Genomic DNA, 14,686 nt, shown 5'->3' with positions numbered 1-14,686 from the left:
TGCTACCATGTGGTGATGCTGCCACGTTGTGTTGCTACCACATTGTGTTGCTAACATGTGGTGTTCTTGCCACGTTGTGTTGCTGCCACATTGTGTTGCTGCCACATTGTGTTGCTGCCACGTTGTGTTGCTGCCACATTGTGTTGCTGCCACATTGTGTTGCTGCCACGTTGTGTTGCTACCATGTGGTGATGCTGCCACATTGTGTTGCTACCATCTGGTGTTGCTGCCACGTTGTGTTGCTACCATGTGGTGTTGCTGCCATGTGGTGTTGTTGCCATGTGGTGTTGCTGCCACGTTGTGGTGCTACCATGTTCTTCTGCTACCATGCTGTATGTCATGTGTTGCTACCATGGTGTGTTGTCTTAGGTCTATCTTTATGTCGTGTTGTTGTGTCTCTCTATCGTGATGTGTTTTTGTCCAAGCTCACATCCCCACAGGGGGCGCTTTACCTCTTGGTAGGCCCTTAATTAACTGCTAATGTAGTCCAGACTGCTTCATATGTGTGTGTGTGTGTGTGTGTGTGTGTGTGTGTGTGTGTGTGTGTGTGTGTGTGTGTGTGTGTGTGTGTGTGTGAAGAGAGGCTTAATGTTTTCTCCTACTGACCATATGTTTTCACTTTCATTATGACTGCTGTTACACACGGTGTGGTTATTAGAATGCATTGAGGTCAAAAGCAAATTACATATTTGATCCAAACTTTCCTTTTTCTCTTCAAAAGTAAAAAATAATACTTGCAGGTCAACATTTTGGTTACGATATAGTCCCCCAGAACAGGACCAGGGTACAATAAAGTCCCCCAGAACTGGACCAGGGTACGATATAGTCCCCCAGAACTTGATCTGGGTATGATATAGTCCCCCAGAACTTGATCTGGGTACGATATAGTCCCCCAGAACTTGACCTGGGTATGATATAGTCCCCCAGAACTTGACCTGGGTATGATATAGTCCCCCAGAACTTGACTAGGGTACGATATAGTCCCCCAGAACTGGACCAGGGTACGATATAGTCCCCCAGAACTTGACCAGGGTACGATATAGTCCCCTACAACTGGACCAGGGTACGATATAGTCCCCCAGAACTTGACTAGGGTACGATATAGTCCCCCAGAACTGGATCTGGTACGATATAGTCCCCCAGAACTTGACCAGGGTACGATATAGTCCCCCAGAACTTGATCTGGGTATGATATAGTCCCCCAGAACTTGATCTGGGTACGATATAGTCCCCCAGAACTTGACCTGGGTATGATATAGTCCCCCAGAACTTGACCTGGGTATGATATAGTCCCCCAGAATTTGACTAGGGTACGATATAGTCCCCCAGAACTGGACCAGGGTACGATATAGTCCCCCAGAACTGGACCAGGGTAAGATATAGTCCCCCAGAACTGGACCAGGGTACGATATAGTCCCCCAGTACTTGACCAGGGTACGATATAGTCCCCCAGAACTGGACCAAGGTATGATATAGTCCCCCAGAACTTGACCAGGGTACGATATAGTCCCCCAGAACTGGACCAGGGTATGATATAGTCCCCCAGAACTTGACCAGGGTACGATATAGTCCCCCAGAACTTGACCAGGGTGCGATATAGTCCCCCAGAACTTGACCAGGGTGCGATATAGTCCCCCAGAACTTGACCAGGGTACGATATAGTCCCCTAGAACTGGACCAGGGTACAATATAGTCCCCCAGAACTTGACTAGGGTACGATATAGTCCCCCAGAACTTGACCAGGGTACGATATAGTCCCCCAGAACTTGATCTGGGTACGATATAGTCCCCCAGAACTTGATCTGGGTACGATATAGTCCCCCAGAACTTGACCTGGGTATGATATAGTCCCCCAGAACTTGACCTGGTTATGATATAGTCCCCCAGAACTTGACTAGGGTACGATATAGTCCCCCAGAACTGGACCAGGGTACGATATAGTCCCCCAGAACTGGACCAGGGTAAGATATAGTCCCCCAGAACTGGACCAGGGTACGATATAGTCCCCCAGTACTTGACCAGGGTACGATATAGTCCCCCAGAACTGGACCAGTGTATGATATAGTCCCCCAGAACTTGACCAGGGTACGATATAGTCCCCCAGAACTGGACCAGGGTATGATATAGTCCCCCAGAACTTGACCAGGGTACGATATAGTCCCCCAGAACTTGACCAGGGTGTGATATAGTCCCCCAGAACTTGACCAGGGTACGATATAGTCCCCCAGAACTTGATCTGGGTACGATATAGTCCCCCAGTACTTGACCTGGGTACGATATAGTCCCCCAGAACTTGACCTGGATATGATATAGTCCCCCAGAACTTGACTAGGGTACGATATAGTCCCCCAGAACTGGACCAGGGTACGATATAGTCCCCCAGAACTGGACCAGGGTACGATATAGTCCCCCAGAACTGGACCAGGGTACGATATAGTCCCCCAGTACTTGACCAGGGTACGATATAGTCCCCCAGAACTGGACCAGGGTATGATATAGTCCCCCAGAACTTGACCAGGGTACGATATAGTCCCCCAGAACTGGACCAGGGTATGATATAGTCCCCCAGAACTTGACCAGGGTACGATATAGTCCCCCAGAACTTGACCAGGGTGCGATATAGTCCCCAGAACTTGACCAGGGTACGATATAGTCCCCTAGAACTGGACCAGGGTACGATATAGTCCCCCAGAACTTGACTAGGGTACGATATAGTCCCCCAGAACTGGATCTGGTACGATATAGTCCCCCAGAACTTGACCAGGGTACGATATAGTCCCCCAGAACTTGATCTGGGTACGATATAGTCCCCCAGAACTTGACCTGGGTACGATATAGTCCCCCAGAACTTGACCAGGGTACGATATAGTCCCCCAGAACTTGACTAGGGTACGAAATGGTCCCCCAGAACTTGACCTGGGTACGATATAGTCCCCCAGAACTTGACCTGGGTACGATATAGTCCCCCAGAACTTGACCAGGGTACGATATAGTTCCCCAGAACTTGACCTGGGTATGATATAGTCCCCCAGAACTTGACCTGGGTATGATATAGTCCCCCAGAACTTGACCTGGGTATGATATAGTCCCCCAGAACTTGACCTGAGAGGCCTCTGCAAACAAAACAAAAACACAACATAAGAAAAGTGATCAAACAGTAGACACTTTGTTGCTGCCACATTGTGTTGCTACCATGTGGTGTTGCTGCCACGTTGTGTTGCTACCACATTGTGTTGCTGCCACGTTATGTTGCTACCATATGGTGTTGCTGCCACGTTGTGTTGCTACCATGTGGTGCTGCTGCCACGTTGTGTTACTACCATGTGGTGTTGCTGCCATGTTGTGTTGCTACCACATTGTGTTGCTGCCACGTTATGCTGCTACCATGTGGTGTTGCTGCCACGTTGTGTTGCTACCATGTGGTGTTGCTGCCACGTTGTGTTGCTGCCACATTGTGTTGCTACCATGTGGTGATGCTGCCACGTTGTGTTGCTACCACATTGTGTTGCTAACATGTGGTGTTCTTGCCACGTTGTGTTGCTGCCACATTGTGTTGCTGCCACATTGTGTTGCTGCCACGTTGTGTTGCTGCCACATTGTGTTGCTGCCACATTGTGTTGCTGCCACGTTGTTTTGCTACCAGATTGTGTTGCTGCCACGTTGTTTTGCTACCACATTGTGTTGCTGCCACGTTGTGTTGCTACCATGTGGTGTTGCTGCCACATTGTGTTGCTACCATGTGGTGTTGCTGCCACGTTGTGTTGCTACCATGTGGTGTTGCTGCCATGTGATGTTGCTGCCATGTGGTGTTGTTGCCATGTGGTGTTGCTGCCACGTTGTGTTGCTGCCACGTTGTGGTGCTACCATGTTCTTCTACTACCATGCTGTATGTCATGTGTTGCTACCATGGTGTGTTGTCTTAGGTCTATCTTTATGTCGTGTTGTTGTGTCTCTCTATCGTGATGTGTTTTTGTCCAAGCCCACATCCCCACAAGAGGCGCTTTACCTCTTGGTAGGCCCTTAAATAACTGCTAATGTAGTCCAGACTGCTTCATATGTGTGTGTGTGTGTGTGTGTGTGTGTGTGTGTGTGTGTGTGTGTGTGTGTGTGTGTGTGAAGAGCGGCTTAATGTTTTCTCCTACTGACCATATGTTTTCACTTTCATTATGACTGCTGTTACACACGGTGTGGTTATTAGAATGCATTGAGGTCAAAAGCAAATTACATATTTGATCCAAACTTTCCTTTTTCTCTTCAAAAGTAAAAAATAATACTTGCAGGTCAACATTTTGGTTACGATATAGTCCCCCAGAACTGGACCAGGGTATGATATAGTCCCCCAGAACTGGACCAGGGTACGATATAGTCCCCCAGAACTTGACCAGGGTACGATATAGTCCCCCAGAACTGGACCAGGGTACGATATAGTCCCCCAGAACTGGACCAGGGTACGATATAGTCCCCCAGAACTTGACCAGGGTACGATATAGTCCCCCAGAACTGGACCAGGGTACGATATAGTCCCCCAGAACTGGACCAGGGTACGATATAGTCCCCCAGAACTGGACCAGGGTACGATCTAGTCCCCCAGAACTGGACCAGGGTACGATAAAGTCCCCCAGAACTGGACCAGGGTACGATATAGTCCCCCAGAACTGGACCAGGGTACGATATAGTCCCCCAGAACTGGACCAGGGTACGATATAGTCCCCCAGAACTGGACCAGGGTACGATATAGTCCCCCAGAACTGGACCAGGGTACGATATAGTCCCCCAGAACTTGACCAGGGTACGATATAGTCCCCCAGAACTGGACCAGGGTACGATATAGTCCCCCAGAACTGGACCAGGGTACGATCTAGTCCCCCAGAACTGGACCAGGGTACGATAAAGTCCCCCAGAACTGGACCAGGGTACGATATAGTCCCCCAGAACTGGACCAGGGTACGATATAGTCCCCCAGAACTGGACTAGGGTACGATATAGTCCCCCAGAACTGGACCAGGGTACGATATAGTCCCCCAGAACTGGACCAGGGTACGATATAGTCCCCCAGAACTTGACCAGGGTACGATATAGTCTCCCAGAACTGGACCACGGTACGATATAGTCCCCCAGAACTGGACCAGGGTACGATATAGTCCCCCAGAACTGGACCAGGGTACGATATAGTCCCCCAGAACTGGACCAGGGTACGATATAGTCCCCCAGAACTGGACCAGGGTACGATATAGTCCCCCAGAACTTGACCAGGGTACGATATAGTCCCCCAGAACTGGACCAGGGTACGATATAGTCCCCCAGAACTGGACCAGGGTACGATATAGTCCCCCAGAACTGGACCAGGGTACGATATAGTCCCCCAGAACTGGACCAGGGTACGATATAGTCCCCCAGAACTTGACCAGGGTGCGATATAGTCCCCCAGAACTGGACCAGGGTACGATATAGTCCCCCAGAACTGGACCAGGGTACGATATAGTCACCCAGAACTGGACCAGGGTACGATATAGTCCCCAGAACTTGACCAGGGTACGATATAGTCCCCCAGAACTTGACCAGGGTATGATATAGTCCCCCAGAACTTGATCTGGGTACGATATAGTCCCCCAGAACTTGATCTGGGTATGATATAGTCCCCCAGAACTTGACCAGGGTACGATATAGTCCCCCAGAACTTGACCAGGGTACGATATAGTCCCCCAGAACTTGACCAGGGTATGATATAGTCCCCCAGAACTTGATCTGGGTACGATATAGTCCCCCAGAACTTGATCTGGGTATGATATAGTCCCCCAGAACTTGACCAGGGTACGATATAGTCCCCCAGAACTTGACCAGGGTACGATATAGTCCCCCAGAACTTGACCAGGGTACGATATAGTCCCCCAGAACTTGACCAGGGTACGTTATAGTCCCCCAGAACTTGACCAGGGTACGATATAGTCCCCCAGAACTTGACCAGGGTACGATATAGTCCCCCAGAACTTGACCAGGGTACGATATAGTCCCCCAGAACTTGACCAGGGTACGATATAGTCCCCCAGAACTTGACCTGGGTACGATATAGTCCCCCAGAACTTGACCAGGGTACGTTATAGTCCCCCAGAACTTGACCAGGGTACGATATAGTCCCCCAGAACTTGACCAGGGTACGATATAGTCCCCCAGAACTTGATCTGGGTACGATATAGTCCCCCAGAACTTGATCTGGGTACGATATAGTCCCCCAGAACTTGACCTGGGTACGATATAGTCCCCCAGAACTTGATCTGGGTACGATATAGTCCCCCAGAACTTGATCTGGGTACAATATAGTCCCCCAGATCTTGATCTGGGTACGATATAGTCCCCCAGAACTTGATCTGGGTACGATATAGTCCCCCAGAACTTGACATGGGTACGATATAGTCCCCCAGAACTTGACTAGGGTATCATATAGTCCCCCAGAACTTGACCAGGGTATGATATAGTCCCCCAGAACTTGACCTGAGAGGCCTCTGCAAACAAAACAACATAAGAAAGGTGATGAAACAGTAGACACTTTGTTGCTACCACATTGTGATGCTACCACATTGTGTTGCTGCCACATTGTGATGCTACCACGTTGTGTTGCTGCCACATTGTGATGCTGCCACGTTGTGTTGCTGCCACATTGTGATGCTGCCACGTTGTGTTGCTGCCACATTGTGTTGCTGCCACATTGTGATGCTACCACATTGTGTTGCTGCCACATTGTGATGCTGCCACTTTGTGATGCTACCACATTGTGATGCTACCACATTGTGTTGCTGCCACATTGTGATGCTACCACGTTGTGTTGCTGCCACATTGTGATGCTACCACATTGTGTTACAACAACGCAACATAAGAAAGGTGATGAAAAGGGATGGAGGGAAAAGAGGAGATTTTGTAAAAACTCCCAATTCTGGATAAACAACAAAAGCACCTAGGTAAAAAAAAAGGTAAACACACACAGAGACAAACTCTTGACGTGAGTGGGAAGAGAAGGGAACGAGGGAGAGATGTTGAGGGATGATAATGTTGAGTGATGTTGTAAAATTCCCTGCCGTTCTGGATGACACATCACTCATGTGGTCTTGTGCTCTCCATTTAGAACCAGGATAGCCCAATAATCTACTGTTGATGTTTAGGTGACTAGCCAAAGAATATATTGTTAAAATGTAGGTGACGAGCCCAATAATCTACTGTTAATGTTTAGGTGACAGGCCAAATAATCTACTGTTAATGTTTAGGTGACAGGCCAAATAATCTACTGTTGATGTTTAGGTGACTAGCCCAAGAATATATTCTTAAAAAATATATTCCTGTTTCCATTGAATATCCTTGAGATGTTTCTACAACTTGATTGGAGTCCACCTGTGGTAAATTCAATTGATTGGACATGATTTGCAAAGGCACACACCTATCTAGATAAGGTCCCACAGTTGACTGTGCATGTCAGAGCAAAAACCAAGCCATGAGGTCAAAGGAATTGTCCGTAGAGCTCCGAGACAGGATTGTGTCGAGGCTCAGATCTGGGGAAGGGTACCAAAACATGTCTGCAGCATTGAAAGTCCCCAAAGTCCTCAAGAACACAGTGGCCATCCTTCTTAAATGGAATAAGTTTGGAACTACTAAAACTCTTCCTAGAACTGAGCAATCGGGGGAGAAGGGCCTTGGTCAGGGAAGTGAACAAGAACCCGGTGGTCACTCTGACAGAGCTCCAGAGTTCCTCTGTGAAGGTGGGAGAACCTTCCAGAAGGACAACCATCTCTGCAGCACTCCACCAATCAGGCCTTTATGGTAGAGTGGCCTGATGGAAGCCACTCCTCAGTAAAAGGCATATTACAGCCCTCTTGGAGTTTTTCCAAAGGCATCTAAAGACTCTCAGACCATGAGAAACAAGGTTCTCTGGTCTGATCAAACCAAGATTGAACTCTTTGACCTGAATGCTAAGCGTCACGCGAAGCGAAACTGCCAAAGGTGCTTCAACAAAGTACTGAGAAAAGGGTCTGAATGCTTGATGTTTCAGTGTTTTATTTGTAGTAAATTGGCTAAAATTGATAAAAAAACAGTTGGTTTTTTTGCTTTGTCATTATGGGGTATTGTGTGTAGATTGATGAGGGAAAAACTGTTTTGTTCATTTTAGAATAAGGCTGTAATGTAACAAAATGTGGAAAAAGTCCAGAGGTCTGAATACTTCCTGAATGCCCCATAACCCCACTGCCACCATGGGGCACTCTGTTCACAACGTTGACATCAGCAAACCGCTCGCCCACACAGCACCATATACTTGGTCTGCAGTTGTGAGGCTGTTTGGACGTACTTCTGTAAAACAACGTTATGTTAGATAAATTAACATTCAATTCTCAAAACTGCACATGTTAGAGTGGCCCTTTAAGTGTAATGATCATGCTGTTTAATCAGATTCTTGATTATTAAAGGCCCAATGCAGTCAAAATTCTGTTTTTCCGTGCTTCATATCATATTGTACAGTAGCAGATGAAATGAACACTGTAAGGTTTCCAAGGTGAAAATCGGTGAATTGGTTAATAGACCAATAACAAAGAGTTCCAACCTCTCTGACAATAATAGCTACTTTTCAGTTTTTCCAAGTATGAATCTGCTATTCAAAGTGTTTCTATGGGCTAATAGCAGTATTGCCAAATTCAATGTTTCATCATTTAAAAAAAAAATTTGAATACTTGATATTGATATAAAAATGGCTGCATTAAGCCTTTAATATGTTAACAGAGTGTCGGGACTATTGTACTATTGTTGCTTGCAGCATCATGTTATGGGTAAGCTTTGTTAGGATCAAAATAAATGCGAAAGGAGCAAAGCCCATCTTAACAGTTCTCAGTCTTCTGAAAACCTGGGACAGAGTTTTATTTGACAGCGAGACAGTTCCGCAAATGTTATTGCCAAAGATACACCAGAATGGCTTTCCAAGAGGTGTTGAGTGTTCCCGAGTGGTCTAGAATGTCATTGTACCCCGAGTGGTCTAGAATGTCATTGTATCCTGAGTGGTCTAGAATGTCATTGTACCCCGAGTGGTCTAGAATGTCATTGTACCCCGAGTGGTCTAGAATGTCATTGTACCCCGAGTGGTCTAGAATGTCATTGTATCCCGAGTGGTCTAGAATGTCATTGTACCCCGAGTGGTCTAGAATGTCATTGTACCCCGAGTGGTCTAGAATGTCATTGTACCCCGAGTGGTCTAGAATGTCATTGTACTCCGAGTGGTCTAGAATGTCATTGTACCCCGAGTGGTCTAGAATGTCATTGTACCCCGAGTGGTCTAGAATGTCATTGTATCCCGAGTGGTCTAGAATGTCATTGTACCCCGAGTGGTCTAGAATGTCATTGTACCCCGAGTGGTCTAGAATGTCATTGTACCCCGAGTGGTCTAGAATGTCATTGTACCCCGAGTGGTCTAGAATGTCATTGTACCCCGAGTGGTCTAGAATGTCATTGTACCCCGAGTGGTCTAGAATGTCATTGTACCCCGAGTGGTCTAGAATGTCATTGTACCCCGAGTGGTCTAGAATGTCATTGTATCCCGAGTGGTCTAGAATGTCATTGTACCCCGAGTGGTCTAGAATGTCATTGTACCCCGAGTGGTCTAGAATGTCATTGTATCCCGAGTGGTCTAGAATGTCATTGTACCCTGCGATTACATCTGAAAACCAGTGACTAATAAACTAATCTAATCTAAAGATCTGTTTGAAAATCAAAGAAAAGGTTTAAATATTGCTGTCCGACAATGATCCCAAACCAAATGTACTGAGCCTGAGCAATTTGAACGAAGAATCAATTGGCAAATATTATATATACAAAAGTATGTGGACATCCCTTTCAAATGAGTGGATTTGGTCATTTCAGCCACACCCGTTGGTGACAGGTGTATAAAAGCGAGCACACCGCCATGCAATCTCCATAGACAAACAGCAGTAGAATGGCATTACTGAAGAGCTCAGTGACTTTCAACGTGGCACCGTCATAGGATGCCACCTTTCCAACAAGTCAGTTTGTCAAATTTCTGCCCTGCTCGAGCTGCCCCCGCTGCTGTTATTCTGCCCTGCTAGAGCTGCCCCTGGTGCTGTTATTCTGCCCTGCTAGAGCTGCCCCTGGTGCTGTTATTCTGCCCTGCTAGAGCTGCCCCTGGTGCTGTTATTCTGCCCTGCTAGAGCTGCCCCCGGTGCTGTTATTGTGCCCTGCTAGAGCTGCCCCTGGTGCTGTTATTCTGCCCTGCTAGAGCTGCCCCTGGTGCTGTTATTCTGCCCTGCTCGAGCTGCCCCTGGTGCTGTTATTCTGCCCTGCTAGAGCTGCCCCCGCTGCTGTTATTCTGCCCTGCTAGAGCTGTCCCTGGTGCTGTTATTCTGCCCTGCTCGAGCTGCCCCTGGTGCTGTTATTCTGCCCTGCTAGAGCTGCCCCCGCTGCTGTTATTCTGCCCTGCTAGAGCTGCCCCTGGTGCTGTTATTCTGCCCTGCTAGAGCTGCCCCTGGTGCTGTTATTCTGCCCTGCTAGAGCTGCCCCCGCTGCTGTTATTCTGCCCTGCTAGAGCTGCCCCTGGTGCTGTTATTCTGCTTTGCTAGAGCTGCCCCCGGTGCTGTTATTCTGCCCTGCTAGAGCTGCCCCCGGTGCTGTTATTCTGCCCTGCTAGAGCTGCCCCTGGTGCTGTTATTCTGCTTTGCTAGAGCTGCCCCGGTGCTGTTATTCTGCCCTGCTAGAGCTGCCCCTGGTGCTGTTATTCTGCCCTGCTAGAGCTGCCCCTGGTGCTGTTATTCTGCCCTGCTAGAGCTGCCCCTGGTGCTGTTATTCTGCCCTGCTAGAGCTGCCCCTGGTGCTGTTATTCTGCCCTGCTAGAGCTGCCCCTGGTGCTGTTATTCTGCCCTGCTAGAGCTGCCCCGGTGCTGTTATTCTGCCCTGCTAGAGCTGCCCCTGGGTGCTGTTATTCTGCCCTGCTAGAGCTGCCCCTGGTGCTGTTATTCTGCTTTGCTAGAGCTGCCCCCGGTGCTGTTATTCTGCCCTGCTAGAGCCCTGGTGCTGTTATTCTGCCCTGCTCGAGCTGCCCCTGGTGCTGTTATTCTGCCCTGCTAGAGCTGCCCCTGGTGCTGTTATTCTGCCCTGCTAGAGCTGCCCCTGGTGCTGTTATTCTGCTTTGCTAGAGCTGCCCCCGGTGCTGTTATTCTGCCCTGCTAGAGCTGCCCCCGGTGCTGTTATTCTGCCCTGCTAGAGCTGCCCCCGGTGCTGTTATTCTGCCCTGCTAGAGCTGCCCCCGGTGCTGTTATTCTTCCCTGCTAGAGCTGCCCCTGGTGCTGTTATTCTGCCCTGCTAGAGCTGCCCCTGGTGCTGTTATTCTGCCCTGCTAGAGCTGCCCCCGGTGCTGTTATTCTGCCCTGCTAGAGCTGCCCCCGGTCCACTGTTAGTGCTGTTATTGTGAAGTGTAAACGTCTAGGGGCTCAGCCGTGGAAAGCCTTCGCAGAAGAGTGGAGGCTGTTATAGCAGAAAAGGGGGGGACCTACTCCATATTAATGACCATGATTTTGGAATGAGATGTTTGACGAGCAGGTGTCCACATACTATTGGTCATGTTGTCTATGTTGCCCTAAGTGTTGTGCAAAGTAGGTAGAATCTTAATGAAATGATGCACAGCTTTAATTCCCACCAAGTAAAATGTGGAAAAAAAAGTTGAAGGTGGTGTAGACTTTCTATAGCCCCAGTATGTAAAATATATTGGTAGCTTGAGGTTTCAACGTGAGGTACTAGTTATGTAAAATATATTGGTAGCTTGAGGTTTCAATGTGAGGTACTAGTCATGTAAAATATAGCTTGAGGTTTCAATGTGAGGTACTAGTCATGTAAAATATAGCTTGAGGTTTCAATGTGAGGTACTAGTCATGTAAAATGAAATCAGTTTAGGTCACACAAGCATTGGTTTGAATAATCACGCGTTATTGTTTGATTTGTTAAAAGGAGAAAGCCCTGAAACATGCAGAAAACCTCTCCCTTGAAACTGTATGACACACAGAATATCAACAGTATAGTGCCTATTTAGTTGAATGATATACAGAATATCAATCAACAGTATAGCACCTATTTAGTTGAATGATATACAGAATATCAATCAACAGTATAGCACCTATTTAGTTGAATGATACACAGAATATCAATCAACGGTATAGTACCTATTTAGTTGAATGATATAGTCAGTTGAATCCTATATACCACCTGATTATACATGACAGATGAAGACCTGAAGAGATGAATGAGGAATGAGGACTATTCCATACTACAGGAGTCTACATCAAACCAAATAGCCGATAAGCTCAATGCCCTATGGCACCGTCATATCCAGGTGTCACTACCCAGAGGTGGAAGGCTTTTAGGTTTCACACTGGTCCCCGGGCAGGTGTGGGTACCAGGTGAGATTGTAGGTGAATTGGATGCCTCCCCAGCTGGCCCCACACTCCTCTCTGTGTGTCCCCTGCTGGAGGACGATGGTACAGCGACCCAGTAGGTCATCGCTAATCATGTCTCGAGCCCAGGCCTCCACCTTTAGCGCCAGGTTTATGTCCACGCGCCCCATGTTAAAGTCAGTGTTCCACACAGGATTGTCAGATTTGATCACAGGGGTATGTTTGGGCGGAGATGTGCCATATTGGACCACAGCATACCTGTAGCAAGTAGAGAAATGGGGACTAGGAACCAAAATGGAGAGAAATACAGGGTTAATTCAATTACTATGGCATGCCACAAGAGGGTGGTCCGACCTTATAAACTATAGCTCCTGGCTACAGGATCAGGCTGGAGACCTGCAGCAACTGGCCTGTCACTAAAAGTGGCCTGTCACTAAAAGTGGCCTGTCACTAAAACTACCCTGTCACTAAAACTACCCTGTCACTAAAAGTGGCCTGTCACTAAAACTACCCTGTCACTAAAACTACCCTGTCACTAAAAGTGGCCTGTCACTAAAACTACCCTGTCACTAAAAGTGGCCTGTCAATAAAAGTGGCCTGTCACTAAAACTGGCCTGTCACTAAAACTAGCCTGTCACTAAAACTAGCCTGTCACTAAAACTAGCCTGTCACTAAAAGTGGCCTGTCACTAAAAGTGGCCTGTCACTAAAACTACCCTGTCACTAAAAGTGGCCTGTCACTAAAACTGGCCTGTCACTAAATGTGGCCTGTCACTAAAACTGGCCTGTCACTAAAACTAGCCTGTCACTAAAACTAGCCTGTCACTAAAACTAGCCTGTCACTAAAAGTGGCCTGTCACTAAAACTACCCTGTCACTAAAAGTGGCCTGTCACTAAAACTGGCCTGTCACTAAATGTGGCCTGTCACTAAAACTGGCCTGTCACTGAAAGTGGCCTGTCACTAAAACTAGCCTGTCACTAAAAGTGGCCTGTCACTAAAAGTGGCCTGTCACTAAATTGGCCTGTCACTAAAAGTGGCCTGTCACTGAAAGTGGCCTGTCACTAAAACTACCCTGTCACTAAAACTACCCTGTCAATAAAACTACCCTGTCACTAAACTAGCCTGTCAATAAAACTACCCTGTCACTAAAAGTGGCCTGTCACTAAAACTAGCCTGTCACTAAAACTACCCTGTCACTAAAACTACCCTGTCAATAAAACTACACTGTCACTAAACTAGCCTGTCACTAAAAGTGGCCTGTCACTAAACTAGCCTGTCACTAAAAGTGGCCTGTCACTAAAACTACCCGGTCACTAAACTAGCCTGTCACTAAAACTACCCTGTCACTAAACTAGCCTGTCACTAAAACTACCCTGTCACTAAACTAGCCTGTCACTAAAAATGTCCTGTCACTAAAACTACCCGGTCACTAAAACTACCCTGTCACTAAACTAGCCTGTCACTAAAAATGTCCTGTCACTAAAACTAGCTAATGCTATTATCATCTACTTGTTGTGGTGAATCCCAGCAACATACAACTCTTATCTTCCTTCCTCCTTTCCTTTCCTAGCTCTCTTTCCTTTCCTCCTTTCCTGTGTTTGCCACGGCCAGTAGACGGTGAGGGTCAGGGTTTTAGTAAGGACTGGTCATTAAAAAAAATACAAATAATATTGAACTTTTGACAACATTTGTGTCTTTTCCAGTTTATTGAGAAATCATGAAAAGTACAGTCATCGCCATAATTTCCACAAAGTTTGCTGCTTCAGTGTCTTTAGATATTTTTGTCAGATGTTACTATGGAATACTGAAGTATAATTACAAGCATTTCATAAGTGTCAAAGGCTTGTATTGACAATTACATGAAGTTGATGCAAAGAGTCAATATTTGCAGTTTTGACCCTTCTTTTTCAAGACCTCTGCAATCCGCCCTGTCATGCTGTCAATTAACTTCTGGGCCACGCTTGAAGTTTGTCAGAATTTGTGAGGTTTTGTTTGTCCACCCGCCTCTTGAGGATTGACCACAAGTTCTCAATGGGATTAAGGTCTGGGGAGTTTCCTGGCCATGGACCCAAAATATCGGTGTTTTGTTCCCCGAGCCACTTAGTTATCACTTTTGCCTTATGGCAAGGTGCTCCATCATGCTAGAAAAGGCATTGTTTGTCACCAAACTGTTCCTGGATGGTTGAGAGAAGTTGCTCTCGGAGGATGTGTTGGTACCATTCTTTATTCATGGCTGTGTTCTTAGGCAAAATTGTGAGTGA

The sequence above is a fragment of the Oncorhynchus tshawytscha genome, unplaced genomic scaffold (assembly GCF_018296145.1).
Source record: "Oncorhynchus tshawytscha isolate Ot180627B unplaced genomic scaffold, Otsh_v2.0 Un_contig_2678_pilon_pilon, whole genome shotgun sequence".
NCBI classification, from domain to species: domain Eukaryota; kingdom Metazoa; phylum Chordata; class Actinopteri; order Salmoniformes; family Salmonidae; genus Oncorhynchus; species Oncorhynchus tshawytscha.
Note: the sequence above shows the minus strand (reverse complement) of the source record.